We start from the raw sequence: 6,578 nt of genomic DNA, 5'->3' as shown, positions 1-6,578 counted from the left end.
ATCATGAATATGAATATTTATATTAATTATTATCACAGGAATTAATAGTAATATAGAACTTTGTATAATGACAAATAGTAATTTCGACATTAATATTAATTGTCATTAATAAAATACAATTATGTGAATGTTCCTGAAATTAAACATTATTTATAGATCTATTTATAGATCTATTTATAGATATTATTATAAAATACTTTATTTTTATATATAAATAATATACCAATAACTATTTAATTTTGGTATAATAGTTATTAGTATTTCCACATTAATATGAATATTTATATTAATTATTATCATAGGAATTAATAGTAATATAGAACTTTGTATAATGACAAATAGTAATTTCGACGTTAATAATATTAATTGACATTAATAAAATACAATTCTATTAATGTTCCTGAAATTAAACATTATTTATAGATATATTTATAGATATTATTAGACAATATTTGATTAATATATATAAAAAAAGACCAATAATTATTTATTAATGTTATATTATTTATTAGCATTTATACATAAATATTTTAATGAGTTTTACCTAAATTTATAGTTTGTTATCATATTTTATCTTATATAATAAATAATCCATCTTGTTGATTATATTAGAAATATATAATCATAATGTAATTATTGAAATTTCGTATCAGTTATATACTGATATAATTAATATAATTAATGTAGTTAATGTAATTAATATAATTAATATAAATAATGTAGTTAATATGGTTAATATAATTAATGAACTTAATATAATTAATGTAGTTAATGTAATTAATATAATTTATATAAATAATGTAGTTAATATGGTTAATATAATTGTGTGTATATAATTAATATAATTAATATAATTAATATACTTAATATAATTAACATAATCAATATAGTTAATATAGTTAATATAATAAATATAATTAATATAACTAATATAATTAATATAATTAATATAGTTAATACATTAATATAGTTACTATCATTACTATAATTAATATACTTAATATAATTATTATAATCATTATAATTAGTAAAATTAATATAGTTAATATCATTAATATTGTTAATATAATCAATATCAATGCATTTGACATTATATTAATTATATAACACATCATTTTGCATACATAAATTATATTAAATAGTAGATAAATTTATAATCCACTATAAATTTATAACGAATAAAAATTCATTATTACTCTTATTCATTACTTATAATGAATAAAATATTCTTTATTATATAAAATAAAACAAATAATGTACATCTATCATTATTAGCAGAATTGCTATTTTGACTAATAACTAAAAATTGTTCTATAAAATAAAATACGATAAATAATATAAATTTATTATTTTTATTATTATTACTATTACTGTAATTACTATTTTTGAATAATTGAAAATTATCACCAACATTTCCTCAACACTTTAACTCATTAATAATTTCATTTAAATTCCCAAATTCACCTTAAAACTCGATTGCAATTGGGCTGAAATATCCATTAAATATCCAAATATAAAATAATAATCCAATAAAATAATGAAATATTCAAATATTCAACTAATAAACTATGGAAATGTTAGTTTTAATATAAATTTGTGAATTTTGGTTTGTCAGGACATGAACGAGGTGAGCAGCTCCGTCCCAGGCTCTGCCCGAGGCTGTGCTGAGAACTGCTGGAACTTCCCTCCTTACACACCCCGTGAGAGAAATTCATTTATTTATTTGTAGTTTTATTCATTTTCATTTATTTTTATTTATTTTTATTTTTATTTTTATTTTTATTTTTATTTTTATTTTTATTTTTATTTTATTTTTATTTTTTTTTTTTATTTTTATTTATTTTTTATTTTTATTTTTATTTTTATTTTTATTTCTATTTTTATTTATTTTCATTTTATTTTATTTTTTATTTTATTTTTTATTTTTATTTTTATTTTTATTTATTTTATTTTTATTTTTATTTCTATTTTTATTTTATTTTTATTTTTATTTCTATTTTTATTTTATTTTTATTTTTATTTTTATTTTTTATTTTTTATTTCTATTTTTATTTTATTTTTATTTTTATTTTTATTTTTATTTTTATTTCTATTTTATTTTATTTTTATTTTATTTTTATTTTTATTTTATTTTTTATTTCTATTATTTCTATTTTATTTTATTTTTATTTCTATTTTTATTTTTATTTTATTTTTATTTCTATTTTTATTTTTTTTTTATTTTATTTTTATTTTATTTTATTTTAATTTTTATTTTTATTTTTTTTAATTTTTTTTTTTATTTTTATTTTATTTTTTTTTTATTTTTTTTTTATTTTTATTTTTATTTTTATTTTTATTTTTATTTCTATTTTTATTTTATTTATTTTTATTTTTATTTCTATTTCTATTTTTATTTTATTTTTATTTTTATTTCTATTTTTTATTTTATTTTTTATTTCTATTTTATTTTATTTTTATTTTTTTATTTCTATTTTTATTTTATTTCTATTTCTATTTTTATTTTTATATTTATTTTTATTTTTATTTTCAGGTTTGCGTTTATTATTATTTTACGTTTACTTTAATAATAACATGGAATTCTACATAATCTCATATATGATTGTATTTTAAGCAATACATTAAAATGATTACAACAACAATAATAATAAATAATCATATCTCACTTTATATATAACTGTATATTTTAAATCACATACTAATTACATCATTAATTCCCTATTAATTACATTCATTAAATTACATACATAATTACAGCTAATCTTACGTAATTCTATATTTAAAATTATATATTAAAATTACGATAAGCGATGCATTAAAATGATTACAACAACAACAACAATAATAAATAATCATATCTCACTTTATATATAACTGTAAATTTAAATCACATACTAATTACATCATTAATTCCCTATTAATTACATTAATTAAATTACATACATAATTACAGCTAACCTTACGTAATTCTATATTTAAAATTACATATTAAAATTATGATAATTATAATAACAATAACAATAATAAGAAAAATAACAATAACAATAAATCACCCATATAACCGATGTTGCACCAATCAGACGCCAGCTCATTAGCATCTCATTAGCATATTTCCCGCGGTGCCGCAGGGCTGGCGGAGCGGCTGCTGTTCCAGAGCTCGCTGTGTCCGGATGCTCGGCAGGCCTGGGGACGGAGCTACGACACCCACAGTCTGTACGGGCATTCCATGGCCATGGCCAGCCGCAGGTGGGGATTTTGGGAATTCCGGGAATTTTGGGAATTTTGGGAATTTTGGGAATTTTGGGAATTCTGGGAATTGTTCTTGGGAATTTTGGGGTTCTGGGAGGTGTATGACGTCACTATGACACCCACAGTCTGTACGGACATTCCATGGCTGCTGCTAGCCAAAGGTGGGGATTGTGGGAATTCTGGGAATTTTGGGAATTTTGGGAATTCTGGGAGTTATGGGAATTCATTCTGGGAATTAATTCTGGGGATTTTGGGGATTCTGGGAGGTGTATGACGTCACTCCGACACCCACAGTCTGTACGGACACGCCATGGCCATGGCCAGCCAAAGGTGGGGAGGAATTCTGGGAATTTTGGGAATTTTGGGAATTGTGAGAATTATGGGAATTATTCCTGGGAATTCATTCTGGGAATGCTGGGAGTTCTGGGAGTTCCGGGAGTTATGAGAATTATAGGAGTTCTGGGAGTTCTGGGAATACATTCCGGGAATTCTGGGAGTTCATTCTGGGAATTATTCCTGGGAATTCATCCTGGGAATTTTGGGAATTCTGGGAATTGTGGGAATTCATTCTGGGAATTAATTCTGGGAATTTTGGGGGTTCTGGGAGTTGTATGACGTCACTGTGACACCCACAGTCTGTACGGACACGCCATGGCTGCTGCTAGCCACAGGTGGGGAGGAATTCTGGGAATTATTTTGGGAATTTTGGGAATTGTGGGAATTCTGGGAATTCTGGGAATTCTGGGAATTGTTCCTGGGAATTCATTCTGGGAATTCTGGGAGTTCTGGGAGTTCCGGGAGTTCTGAGAATTATAGGAGTTCTGGGAGTTCTGGGAATACGTTCCGGGAATTCTGGGAGTTCATTCTGGGAATTATTCCTGGGAATTCATCCTGGGAATTTTGGGAATTGTGGGAATTGTTCCTGGGAATTAATTCTGGGAGTTATGGGGTTCTGGGAGGTGTATGACGTCAGTCTGACACCCACAGTCTGTACGGACACTCCATGGCTGCTGCTAGCCGCAGGTGGGATTATGGGAATTCTGGGAATTTTGGGAATTCTGGGAATTATTTCTGGGGATTCATCCTGGGAATTATGGGAATTCTGGGGTTCTGGGAGGTGTATGACGTCAGTCTGACACCCACAGTCTGTACGGACATTCCATGGCTGCTGCTAGCCGCAGGTGGGAATTTTGGGAATTGTTTTGGGAATTTTGGGAATTGTGAGAATTATGGGAATTATTCCTGGGAATTCATTCTGGGAATTAATTCTGGGAGTTCTGGGAGTTGTATGACGTCACTATGACACCCACAGTCTGTACGGACATTCCATGGCTGCTGCTAGCCGAAGATGGGAATTGTGGGAATTCCGGGAATTTTGGGAATTATGGGAATTCTGGGAGTTATGGGAATTATGGGAATTGTTCCTGGGAATTCATTCTGGGAATGCTGGGAGTTCCGGGAGTTCTGGGAATACATTCCGGGAATTCTGGGAGTTCATCCTGGGAATTATTCCTGGGAATTTTGGGAATTCTGGGAGTTCATCCTGGGAATTATTCCTGGGAATTTTGGGAATTCTGGGAGTTCATCCTGGGAATTATTCCTGGGAATTTTGGGAATTCTGGGAGTTCATTCTGGGAGTTATGGGGTTCTGGGAGTTGTATGACGTCACTCTGACACCCACAGTCTGTACGGACATTCCATGGCTGCTGCTAGCCACAGGTGGGGATTGTGGGAATTCTGGGAATTTTGGGAATTATGGGAATTATGGGAATTCTGGGAATTTTGGGAATTTTGGGAGTTCTGGGAATTTTGGGAATTCTGGGGTTCTGGGGGTGTTGTGTTTGACAGTCTGTCGGAATTCTTGGAAAAGGTGGGATTTTGGGAATTTTGGGAATTCTGGGAATTTTGGGAATTGTGGGAATTATGGGAATTATGGGAATTATGGGAATTGTGGGAATTATTCCTGGGGATTCATCCTGGGGATTCTGGGAGTTACGGGAATTATGGTGGTTCCGGAAATTCTGAGAGTTCTGGAAATTCTGGGAGTTTTGGGAACTATTCCTGGGAATTCTGGAAGGTCTGGGAATTCTGGGAATTCTGGGAGTTTCAGGAATTCTGGGAGTTCAGGGAATTCATTCTGGGAATTCATTCTGGGAGTTATAGGAATTATGGGAGTTCTGGGAGTTCTGGGAATTCATGGAGTTCTGGGAACTATTCCTGGGAATTTTGGGAGTTCTGGGTGTGCCAGGAGTTCTGAGAATTATAGGAGGTCTGGGAATTGTGGGAATACATTCTGGGAATTCTGGGAGTTCTGAGAGTTCTGAGAATTATGGGAGTTCTAGGAATTCATTCTGGGAGTTATGGGAATTATGGGAATTCTGGGAGTTCTGGGAATTCATTCTGGGAATTCATTCTGGGAGTTATAGGAATTATGGGAGTTCTGGGAGTTCTGGGAATTTTGAGAATTCTGAGACTTCCGGGAATTCTTGGAGTCCTGGGAACTATTCCTGGGAATTTTGGGAGTTCCAGGAGTTCTGGGAATTATATGAGGTCTGGAAGATATGGGAATTCTGGGAATGCTGGGAGTTCTGGGAATGCTGGGAGTTCATTCTGGGAATTCTGAGAGTTCTGGGAATAAATTCTGGGAGTTCTGGGGGTTATTCTTGGGAATCATTGGAATTCTGGGAGTTCTGGGAATGGGGAGGAACAGGGAATTCTGGGAAAAAAACAGGGAATTCTGGGAGTTCGGCTCAGCGCTGCCATCTGGGAATGGGGAAAAACAGGGAACTCTGGGAATTCTGGGAATTTTGGGAATTCCGGGAGTTCTGGGAGTTAATGGGAAAAAACCAGAATTCTGAAAAAAACCTCGGAATTCTGGGGATAAACAGGGAATTCTGGGATAAAACTCCAGGGAATTCTGGGAAAAAAGTGGAATTCTGGGAGTTATTGGAGTTTGGCTGAGAGCAGCCATTGGGAAATTGGGAAAAAACTGGGAATTTTGGGGAAAAATGGGATTTCTGGGAATTTTGGGAATTCTGGGAATTCATTCTGGGAATTCTGGGAATTCATTCTGGGAGTTATGGGAACTATTCCTGGGAATTCTGGGAGGTCTAGGAATTCTGGGAATTCTGTGAATTCTGGGAATTTTTAGGAGTTAAAGGAGTTCTGGGAATTCTGGGAGTTTCAGGAATTCTGGGAATTCTGGGAATTTTCAGGAGTTAAGGGAGTTCTGGGAATTCCAGGAATTCTGGGAATTCTGGGAATTTTCTCCCCTGGAAATGTCTGACCGCCTTCCCGAAATCCTTAAATCCCAAAATCCCAAAATCCCA

The sequence above is a fragment of the Lichenostomus cassidix genome, unplaced genomic scaffold, assembly GCF_008360975.1.
Source record: "Lichenostomus cassidix isolate B80296 unplaced genomic scaffold, HeHo_3.0 HiC_scaffold_34, whole genome shotgun sequence".
In the NCBI taxonomy this organism is placed as follows: domain Eukaryota; kingdom Metazoa; phylum Chordata; class Aves; order Passeriformes; family Meliphagidae; genus Lichenostomus; species Lichenostomus cassidix.
The sequence above is the reverse complement of the archived record's forward strand: the minus strand, read 5'-3'. Positions refer to the sequence as shown.